Source organism: Melanerpes formicivorus, unplaced genomic scaffold (assembly GCF_026170545.1).
Source record: "Melanerpes formicivorus ecotype bairdi unplaced genomic scaffold, bMelFor1.0.p_v2 SCAF_14, whole genome shotgun sequence".
Taxonomy (NCBI): domain Eukaryota; kingdom Metazoa; phylum Chordata; class Aves; order Piciformes; family Picidae; genus Melanerpes; species Melanerpes formicivorus.
The window spans coordinates 14,159,016-14,170,435 of record NW_027142366.1 but is presented as its reverse complement, the minus strand read 5'-3'; the positions used below and the strand labels follow the sequence as shown (position 1 = coordinate 14,170,435).

The following is an 11,420-nucleotide window of genomic DNA, read 5'->3' as shown; positions in this document are numbered from 1 at the left end:
CAAGACACCTCCAATGATGGCGACTCCACCACCTCCGCAGGCGGCCCATTCCAATGGGCAATCACTCTCTCTGCGTAGAACTTCTTCCTAACATCCAGTCTGAACCTCCCCTGGTGCAGCTTGAGACTGTGTCCCCTTGTTCTGGTGCTGGTTGCCTGGGAGAAGAGACCAGCCCCTGCCCATCTACAACCTCCCTTCAGCTAGTTGCAGAGAGCAATAAGGTCTCCCCTGAGCCTCCTCTTCTCCAGGCTAATCAATCCCAGCTCCCTCAGCCTCTCTTCATAAGGCTTGTGTTCCAAACCCCTCACCAACTTTGTTGCCCTTTGATGCTCTTGCCTCTCCCCAAAAGTGAGCTGTGGTGTCCCCATAGTCTGGTCTTTCAATTCACCCTCCCTCCCTGTCTGTATGGGTAAGAACTGTCACACATGGAAAAAAACCTAAATTACCTCCATGTAAATTTAACAGACACTGATTTGCACCTGATTTGCACTGATTTGCACAATTTACAGAAGTTCCTCTTTCTGCTAGCTTGGGTCCCACCACATCAGGATTTCTCATCATCTCTTTCTACCTCAAGGATGAAGGTCACAGCTGGAGGCATCACCTGCATGGGTGAAACTGTCCACCACCTGAACACGTCTGTTCAGCCCAACTTCTTGTGTACCCCATTTTAGCAGAGTCTCTGTCCCTCCAAAGTGTTCCGGAAAAAGCACATGCTGGGTGCTAGGCAGCTGATGGGGCCATGGGCTAGCCTAGCTTCTGGCCTGGACAGGACATGGAAACTGTTGTGTGCAACAGAATGAATGACCCAACATGAAAGATGAGTGTGAAGGGTGATGAGAGGTCCAGACAGGGCTGTGAAGGATTTCTGGACTTCACCAGTGGTTTAGGGGAAGCTAGGTGAGAAATGGCCAAAGTGCACAGAAAATTGAGAAGAGCACTTGAGACTTCTTGGGCTGCTTGACCTTGCAAGGGCACTACACTGAGCTGTTCTTATCAGTGATGCTATATAAGACTGAGGTTATCTAGGGGACGGTGTTGGAAACACCAGATTTGGGTACGGGTGTAGCAGGGCAGGGACTAATGGGGAAAATACAGTTTGGGGTCATTTGAAAGGAAATTGCAGTGGAAGAAAGGAGATGCAAGAGCAGTGAAAAGGAGAGTGAGAGAGCAGAGAAGTGGAAATAAGGTGTGCAAATCGCAGCTGTGATGCAGAAGAACCTAAAAGAACCAGGGAAGGCTGACCATGCCCCCCTGCCATTGCCTTCTCCACCACTGACACACCCACCACTGCTTCATGGCAGAATATTTATAGTATCTCCTTCCTGAAAAAGTCCTTATTGGTTCTTTGGACTTGTTTTTTTAAAGACTTGCTAGCTTGACAGAAAATAGAATAAAGAACTGAAAATTCAGGATGTGTCTCGTTCCTATTTGCTTGCAAATAACAAGCACTCTGGAAACACTACCCAAGCAGAACAGAGATTTATTTCCAAGCATGTGAGCAGTATAAGGTCATTTACTTAAAATTACATTCAAGAAACAACGGTGATGCTTCTGCATTACTCTCCCCCTTTAATGCCACTCTGCATTGAATCTGTCTTACTGCTCAATAGAAATAGCTTACTCCTACATCTGAGTAACTGATTGGGTTGGAGCCTGCATCTCAAACACCATCCTGTCACCAGCAATGAATGCCATTTTTAGAGCTCCCGTTCCAAAGAAAGGTCAGCCACTATTATAAACAATAGAAGGAGAAAATAGTCAGCCCAATGTTCACTTTATCCTTTCTCCTGCTCTTAAAGGGGAAAAAACCAATCACCAGCCTGCCAAGGAAATTTCTAATACTTTAATATATTTACACAGGTTCAACAGAATCTAGCAATAAGGTGGTTTTTTTTTTCCTTGAGATGTGATTATACATTTCAGACAATGGCACAGTAGTGCTGGGCAAGGACATCAGATAAGAAATACAACTGCAATCTTCCGAATGCCAGGTCCTTGTAGGAAAAAGCCCAAACAACACACCACACTTTCTCCAGAATAAAACCCAAATAACAAAACCTCTAACAACAGAGGATTAAAACAAAGCTACCAAGTAACACTCAGCTTTGACTTCCTAGGGGTTCATCTACTTCATGGGCAAATATCCTTCAAGTTCTGGTGTACTTAATTTGAAAAGACGAGTCCCATCAGGAGTTGTGTCTTCAAATTCAGGAGCAGTATTTCTGGTTCTTTACCTCTCCTCAGTGGCTCTCTCTTATGGACACTAGCCTGCAGCCTGGCCAGCTCAGGTATGTGGCCAAAGTGAGGCCACATGAACACCACCAAAGGGTTCTGGTGGAAAGTCTCTGGCAAATGCACTTTAAGATGTCAGGTTTTCAGGCAGCTGCAGCTGAGCTCACGAGCTGGCCAGTGGAAGATCTCCAGTACCTCCACCACTACTTGCTATTCACATTTACTGAAACCCTCCCAGTCAAGCTTGCAAACTCACTCACTGACTTTTCATTTGAGGTTTTAGCATTTAATTCCTCTTTCTTTCAACTTTCTGCTGGCATCCCCTAAGGTTTTTGGAGGTGATGATTATGAAATTACCCAGCACTTACCTCCTTACACAAGTGCAGTTGCATGGCCACTGGCAATGAGATGTCAGTACGAATTAGAGAGTTTTGAGTGGAAGGGTGAGAGAAGGATTTGGTGGAAAGGCTTTGCCTTGAGAGCATATGGACACAAACCTTGCAAGACACAGAGCAGAGCTCATTATTCATCACATAAAATGTTCTGTATGACATCTAACAACGCCAGACATAAGCCCATCACCACTGTATTTATGGTGGTGGTACAGACTTGTTTTTACCTAAACAAAAATAACCCCACACACCAGAAAAAAAATAATAATTCATAGACCTGAAGGTAGAGGGGAAAAAAAAGTTCCATTTTGGGTAGCTTAGAAATAATTTGTCAGGCTCAGGGCCAAAAAAATTGGAGGAAAATAAAAAGTGCAGGCTGTTTTCCCTGAAGTTTTGTCTAAGATCATTTCGGGTTTGCATGCTGAAATCAAATGAACATGTTACCTTGGTATCACCTGGGGCTCGAAATGCAGTGAATGTCTCTGGGGCTCCTTTGATACCACCTGCCTTGAAGGAAAACATCTCTCTCATGGCTTCAGCCCAGGTGAGGTAAATCAATACTAAAAGAGATTAATTTCTGGCATGTTGCATGTCACTGGAAATGCAGCCTGGACAAACTATATAAACCAGCCTTAACTTTTGGGAATGCTGTTGGACATCTCTATGGGGGAAACATCCACTCTGCTAGACAGTGAGCAGCCTTTGCTGGGAAAATAGCTTACCTCAGCATTTCAGTGTTTCATCACTTGTTAATTAGATGCTTTTTCCCCCCTTTGGTTCTTCCAGAGAGCTCAGCCAGTGCAGATGCAATTCCTTCCTGTGCATTATTCAAACAAATTGCTCCTGAGAATGAAAACATGATTGCGTTGCAGGGAAATAGTGAGCATTTGAGAGAGTATTTAAATGCTAGTCAAGATCTGGCTCTTCTTAACTATTTCCCCATCTTTTGTACAGCATGTTCAGAATATTGTCTTTAGCTTTTCCTTTACCTTTTTCAAAAATCTGGATTTTTTTTTTTCCATTTCCTTAGCTATAAATAGCTGCTCAAGGTATTACAGGCATTAGTATGCACCTAGCTGTGATTCTGGCCTTGTCTGAAATACTGGTATATTCAGTATGAAAAATCTGTGTTTTCAGGTATCAGTAGTGTTAAGGAGGGAAAAACCCCCACAACAGTTCAGGCAGGATCAATGGCTTCTTAAAATTGCCTCTTGTCTGAAGCCCAGGTCAGCAAGTCACACACAGGTGCAGTGTGTGGGCTGACACAGTCACAGAATCATAGAATGGTAGGGGTTGGAAGGGACCTCTGGAGATCATTCAGTTCAACACCCCTGCTAACATAGATTTACCTGCATCAGGTTGCACAGGAATACATCCAGGTGGGTCTTAAAGTCTCCACAACCTCTCTGGGCAGCTTGGTCCAATGCTTCAGCACCATTAGTGTAAGGTCAAGCGAAACCTCCTGGGTTCTACTTTGTACCCATTGCCCCTTATCACAGAATCACAGAATGTTAGAGGTTGGAAGGGACCTCCAGAGACCACTGAGTCCAAATCCCCTGCCAAAAGCAGTCCTATCACTGGCCACCACTGCAAAGAGCCCAGCCCCATCCTCATGATGTCCATCCTTTAAATATTTATAAGCATTAATAAAATCTCCTCTCCATCTTCTCTTTTCCCAGGCTAATGAGCCCCAGGTGTCTCAGCCTCTCCTCATAAGAGAGGTGTTCCAGTCCCCTGACAATCTTTGTGGGCTCTCTAGTAATTCCCTGTCCCAGGAAAACCTCACCTGCTCATGCTGAGCAGTCTGGGCAGTGACTCAGTAGTAAATTATAGCAGAATTTAGCTCTGGATAGACTCTACAAAGCAAATTTATTCAAACCATTTTGTATCGAAAAGCCTGATTACCATTTACCACATGATGCCTTTCTATCACTTCAGCAGTATCAAAAGGCTTTATTGTAGATGAGATCAAATAAATATAGCAAAAACATGGGGAAAAAAAAAAAAAGAGCACAGTCATATCCTGACTGATAGCATGCTCCTCCAGACTATTGCCACCAGTTGAGAGAACGTGCCAATATTTTTATGAGCCATCATTACAAAACATAACTGAAGCAGGCTGGAAGAAAACAGCAACCTAGAATGGGTGTATAAGAAAATCCTGGGAGAGGAAAAGAACAGAAAAGGAGAGCTGCTGAGCTGAATCAGCATGTGGGCTGTAGCTGGAACAAAAGGATTCTTCAGTTCATGCCAAAAATACCCATCGGTGCTGCTGCTTTTTTTAAGCTTAGCATTCATAGGTGACTCTTCTTGTTTCTGAGCAGTCTTGTGGGAAGCTGCATGGATTCAAGTATGGGAGGTTGTCAGAGACACCCCTACATGTGCCACTTTCTGCTCACTTTGAGGGTCTCTCCTTGGGTAAGGAGCTTGCTTCTCACTGAGCAGGGCAAGGTGTTGCCCTTTGAGGCTCTTCCTGCCTCAGGATCAATCTGGGGCTCTGCTCCAAGGGACTCCTTGCTTCTAAATATGATCCAGCCATCTCATTTCCCTTCTCAGTGCTGGCAGGTCCTCAAAGACAGCTCAGCAAGATCAGCATCTGCTGAAGATTATCAGTTGCAGAGGTATCTTCCATCTAAGCAGGATATGACCACAGTCTTTGTTTTAGGTGACTCATTATGCAACATAAAATATGAGTGAAATGACAAAAAAATCACAGGTGACCAAACAAATCTTTTTCTTGTGGCATAATTAGGCTCTAGGAGTCACTGAGCCCAGAAATTTAACAAGCTTCAGAAAGGACTGAGCATATATATCACAAAAAAAGGAAAACTAAAATCACCAGACAGAAGAAATGCAAAGAATTGTCTCAAGCTTCAGGTTTAAATGAACATTTAAGCATTAGGGACCAGAAAGAGATTTGCTATAGAGGCAAACACAACACCCACCTACACCAGAAGCCTCAGCAGGGTGGTTGACTGCAGAGCTGAAGAAATGGGTCTGTCATCCAAACTGTGCTGCTGCCCTCTGTGAGCTTTATGCTTCATCCAGCAGAGAAGCTCCTGATATCAGGAAAACAAGGGACAAGTGAATAAATTGTGGAATGCCTACATGGAAGGCTAATTCTTTGTATGGTGTGGATAGGAAAGTGTGCATGGCTAATTTCTCATGGGAGGGAGATTGCACCCACATTCCATAGAATGGTTTGGATTGGAAGAGACCTCCAGAGGTCATCTAGTCCAACTCCCCTGCAGTAAGCAGGGACATCTTCCACTAGATCAGGTTGCCAAGAGCCCTTTCAAGCCTGACCTTGAATATCACCAGGCATGGAGCTTCAACTACCTCCCTGGGCAGCCTGTTCCAGTGTTCCACCACCTTCATGGTAAAGAACTTCCTCCTAACATCCAACCTAACTGTACTATTCTCTAATTTCAAACCATTGTACCTCATCCTATCATTACAGGCCTTTGCCAACAGTCCCTTTCCAGCCTTCTCTTAGGCCCTGTGCAGGTACTGGAAGGCTGCTGCTAGGTCTCCCTGGAGTTTTCTCCTCTCCAGACTGAACCACCCCAGCTCCCTCAGCTGGCCCCTGTAGCAGAGGTGTTCCAGCCCTCTGAGTGTTTTCATGGCGCTCCTCTGGACCTACTCCATCAGATCCATGTCCGTTTTGTGCTGAGGGCACCAGAGATGGACACTGTTCTTTATGAGTTCAGAATCACCTCTCTCAGCCTGCTGGTCATGTTTCTCTCCTCACTGAAATGCATGCTCAGCATTGCCCCATCGTGGGTGTGGGTTCCAGTCTGTCCATGCTGCAGCCATTTGCCATCTATCCTGGCAGTCCAGCCTCACAGCTCTTCTATGAAGCTACCCTTCCCTGCCTGGACACTAAAGCCTTCAAAATCAACCTCAGTGAGCAGGTCTAGATGTCATTGGCTCTCCAGGTTGCAAGCTCACACTGTGGGCTCATGTCCATCTTCTCATTCACAAGAACTCCCAAGCCCTCTTCTGCAGGGCTGCTTTCTGTCACCTCATCCCCCAGTCTGTTTTGCTAATGAGGACTTCTCCTATAGCCTGGACTGGTTATTTAGTGAGGAAGCAGCCCCTGCTAATCCTCAGGAGAACCTGCTGCGGTGTGGTGATGACCTGGACGATGTTTTAGTGGCTGTCAATGTAAGACACGATCAAATTCCCTGGTGCCTTCAATAGCCATCAAGTCAGTGATGTACATCAAATTCCTGTTCCGTGCTGGCTGCTGTCTGTTGGTGCTGCTCTCTGACTGTCAGCAGCAGTAGGTTTCCCTGAGAAAATCCCCTGGGAGAAATTATCCTCTTGTTAGATAACACATAGGTGACTCTGTGCCACGCTTGTTTGTGTTTTTCCCAGCTGTGGTAAGCAGGCCTTAGTTATGATGCTGACGCTAAGCTCGCTTTTTTACAGCACTTCAAAGAACATCACCAATTGCAACCTTTTAGAACCCAAACATGTTTGATATCTCACTAGTCCTAAAGCAAATAGATCTAAGGAGCCAGCAAGCTGAACCATGCAAAAAAGCCACCCCAAACCCTAAACAATATATACCCTTACACAAATCAATCTGTTCTTCTCTTCTTCAGCTAGAAAACTTTCTTCTGGGTTTTGTTTTATTTTTTTTCCTCCTGACAAAATTAATAATAAAATCACAATTTTGGCCTCAAAATGCTTTTGCTTTTACAAAATGAAACCAGCTTTTCTGTTAAGTAATACCATTTGCTGGGAACAGGTGCAATCTTTGGTGCTAAAATGACATTTATATGAAGTGTTTCCTCATTTAGGAATAAGAAACATAAAAATTAATAGGCCTAAACAAAAATTCGAGAGAAAGTCCTTTACTCCATGGCTTTGCTGGTTATGGATCAATAGCAAATTAGATTGGGCTCTAATTCTTCCTTAATGTGAAAAGGATTCAATCAGTTACACCATGAGACGATATTATTAATGCAATCACGGCTTAAAAGGAACCAGCCCTAGAGGTAGATGCCAAAATGAATTCTTCATGCAGTAACAAAGGAAGCCAGAAGACTCCTTCACAACAAGTCACATCTGCACTCAATACAAGCCTGGTGTTTCATAAGCTTCTAAATAAGTATGCTGTAAACATTACAGGTTCTATTTGTATATTTAACACTTGCTAACGGCTCCAAAGGCATTTGGAGCATCCCAAAAGGAATGTATTAGATTTGGTATGACACCAAGTAACAAACATAAACTGGGAAAGTATAAAAGAGTAAATTACTTCATAATATATCCACCTTTGAGGCATTTAGACACTTTTCCATCTTAATTAATTGGCAGCAAATTATAAAAGGGTTCAAGGAAATATTTAAGCTTTCCTAATCAGAGCATAAAGTTAATCTATGGAACACATTACTGAGTGGTAAACTAGTGATCTTTTCAGAAGAAAATACTGAAAAGGTCTGGGAAAAACAATGTAGGCTTTCTGTCCCTCTTTCTCCACTCAAAAACATGGAGGTTTAAACCCAGGCCCACTTTCGAAGGTGCAGGAGGGTAGCTCAGCCCCCAGCAGCACCAGCTCTCACAGAAGTCCAAACCCTGCCAGGCTCCCCTTTTTCCACTGCTGTGCTTTCCGAGTCTAACAAGTTCACTGAGGCTGTAATGACGTGATTACAAAAATAACAGGCAGCTGTGGAAAAGAGACCTGAGAGAGCTGTAGAGTGGATGATTGTCCATCCTCCTGTCCACAGGCAGACTTGGCCTCCATGGGGACCAGGGAGCCTTGGAAAGGACAGGGACAGATGCTTGCACTAGCCCATGGATGGAATACTGTGTCAGGTTTTGAAACTGCAAGATCATGATTTATAGGCAAGGTGGTTTAGGTCATACCAGTGGTTTCTAAAGTGTATTTATAGTCATTCATTTCCCTCCTGCTCAGTTCTGTTGAGCTGAACTCACACCATTAATGGAGCAGGATTTTCATCATCAAAAGATATGAAAATTCTTATCAACAGAGCTGTCTGATCCACACTGACTCTTTAAACATAAAAGGAATAATGCATTATTGCATAATAACAAAGCAATAACAATCATGATGGTGCATAAGCATCTCCCAGGCATCCATTTAGGATGCCATGCACAAACTAGCAACAGCTGCCTGGTAATGTTGTGCTACGTGATCTCATGAGCCTAGGGGTCCAGGGCACCCTGCTCCAAGCCAGAACAAGGAAGATATTTGCTCTATATCCATTCTTTTATTACAAAATCACTTATGACTAGATTACAAACTCCTGGTCATGAAGTCTTTGAAACCAGTGGCAAGGCTCCTGCTGACTTTAACTGAAAAAAAACTCCAGGGTTTGAGACACTTTTGTAGAGGCTAAAAATATGTATGGAAGGATTACAAAGTCTTTGTGTTGAATTTTAAAATGTGTGGAAAATCACCTTAATGCAAAGAGTCAGCAGGATGTATCTGTACCACCTGACTGCCCCAAAATCAGGGTTAACTTAAATTGAGGAGGTTTTTTTATAAGCTCAGGCTTCATGCAGGCACTAATTTCTCCACTGGGCAAAGATTATGGCTCCTTTGTCAGTTCCTTTTCTTGTTTATTCAGCATTTGAAATGATATCCAAGAGCAGAGGTGTTGGAACTAGATGATCGTTAAGGTTCCTTCCAGCCCAAACCATTCTAGGATTTTTTTCCTATGCATGACTCAACTCTTGTTCATACACAAGATATACAGACATTGTTATTTTCAATGTATTTATTAGCTGTATTTAGCAAACACCAGCTGATCTACATATTGTGAATGGAGGCTGACCTGTTGCCTCTGAAAGACATGAGGAGACTTTCCCTTGGTTTCAGTCAGTTCTGGACAGCTGTCATTTTGTGTTCAATACTAATTCTGCTGCAATAGGATAGGTCCCCATTTGGAGGAGCTAAATGTGATATATAGTTTCATAGTTTCATTCAGGGTTGGAAGGGACCACAAGGATCATCTAGTTCCAACCCCCCTGCCATGGGCAGGGACACCCCACACTAGATCAGGCTGGACAGAGCCTCATCCAGCCTGGGCTTAAACACCCCCAGTGACGGGGCCTCGACCACCTCCCTGGACAACACATTCCAGGGTTTCACCACTCTCATGGTGAAGAACCTCCTCCTCACATCTAGCCTGAATCTCCCCACCTCCAGCTTCATTCCATTCCCCCTAGTCCTGTCACTACCTGAGATCCTGAGAAGTCCTCCCCCAGCCTTCCTGTAGGCCCCCTTCAGATACTGGAAGGCCACAATTAGGTCACCTCAGAGCCTTCTCTTCTGCAGACTGAACAGCCCCAACTCCTTCAGTCTGTCCTCATAGGAGAGGTGCTCCAGCCCTCTGATCATCCTTGTGGCCCTTCTCTGGACATGTTCCAGCACCTCCACATCCCTCTTGTAATAGGGGCTCCAGAACTGGACGCAGTACTCCAGGTGGGGTCTCACCAGGGCTGAGTAGAGGGGGAGGATCACCTCCCTTGACCTGCTAGCCACACTTCTCCTGATGCAGCCCAGGATAAGATTGGCTTTGCGGGCTGCAAGTGCACATTGAGAGCTCATGTTGAGCTTTTTGTCCACCAGCACCCCCAAGTCTCTCTCCTCAGGGCTACTTTCCAGCCAGTCACTGCCCAGCCTGTATTTGTGCCTGGGATTGCCTCGACCCAGATGCAGGACCCTGCACTTGCTCTTATTGAACTTCATGAGGTTGGCTTGTGCCCACCTCTCCAGCCTGTCCAGGTCCCTCTGGATGGCCTCCAGATGTTTGTTAAGCACTTCTTTGAAATAAAATATGATTTCCTTTCCCTCTTGAATTTTATGAAAATGTAAACTGGCCAAGCTTCTAACTGGCTTTACCTGCTGCACCACTGAAAGAGATTAGAGCATAAATAAATACGACATCCACATTATTACCGCATACATTCATTAACAGCAATGCTATCACAGGGAATGCCAAATGAATTAACAGTGACAGGGCCATAAATTAAAGTGTTTCTACTTCTCTTTCTCACAGCTTACGAGCTCAAGATTTATTCCTGGCCTTCGGTGTAAAACTTGATGACCACTTTAGGTAAATCAAACACAATACTGCTAGCATTCAGTGCCACAACTGAGACCTTTTCATCCTGGAGATATAACAGATAATATTCTAATAATTTCTTTGTGGATTAGTATTAATTATCATCTGTACTTCAGGAAGGATTAATATCAGTAGGAAATAAACTTACTTCCATTCTGGACACTTTCCAGTTGATTCTTGCTATCTCTGGGATGATGCATTTGCACCATGTAAGTTGTTTAGACACTCACCTCTTTCTCCGTGTTCCTGGGCAGTTGTAGCAATGGTCTACCACCAAATGTCTCCTCTGAGTTCTTTTGGTTCTCAGGTGGGCTCCAATGGGCTGCAGATATCTGAAGGAGGGGTTTAGAGGTGAAGTAAGGACCACTTGCCAGGTTTTGTAAATTTTGTGTACTTAATCTTGTAGAGGAAAAGAAATTGTGTATACCAGTCGGGTTGCAGGCTTGGCCCTTTGAATTTTGTTAGCTGAACTTACTGTCTCACTCTGAGTCAGTAAGGAATTGTTTTTCTAAAGGAGCAGATCTCAGCCTTTTCCTGACAGAAAATCCTGGAACAGAGGTGCTAACCCCTATTTAACAGATATGATATTCTGAAAACAGGCTTGCTTCACTTCACTAGCTGCCATGAACCTTGATAGAAGTCCATAGACAGAGCAAAAATCAGACCTTGGGCTGCTTAAGGTTTCCAGATT

The 11,420-nt window shown here is 44.1% G+C and overlaps 1 long non-coding RNA gene across 2 annotated transcripts; it reads right to left on the bottom strand.

Moving 5' to 3' along the window:
- Window positions 1–3,367: 3,367 nt before the first annotated feature.
- Window positions 3,368–11,027, bottom strand: LOC137445573 (uncharacterized). 2 transcript variants are annotated; one of them, XR_010988431.1, is made up of 3 exons: window positions 10,960–11,027; window positions 5,573–5,686; window positions 3,368–3,470 (listed from the first exon to the last, which is right to left on the bottom strand). It is a non-coding gene; the product is annotated as an uncharacterized lncRNA (long non-coding RNA). The 2 variants fall into 2 exon arrangements; XR_010988432.1 differs by lacking the exon at window positions 10,960–11,027 and adding an exon at window positions 7,209–7,266.
- Between the last annotated feature and the right edge of the window lie 393 nt (window positions 11,028–11,420).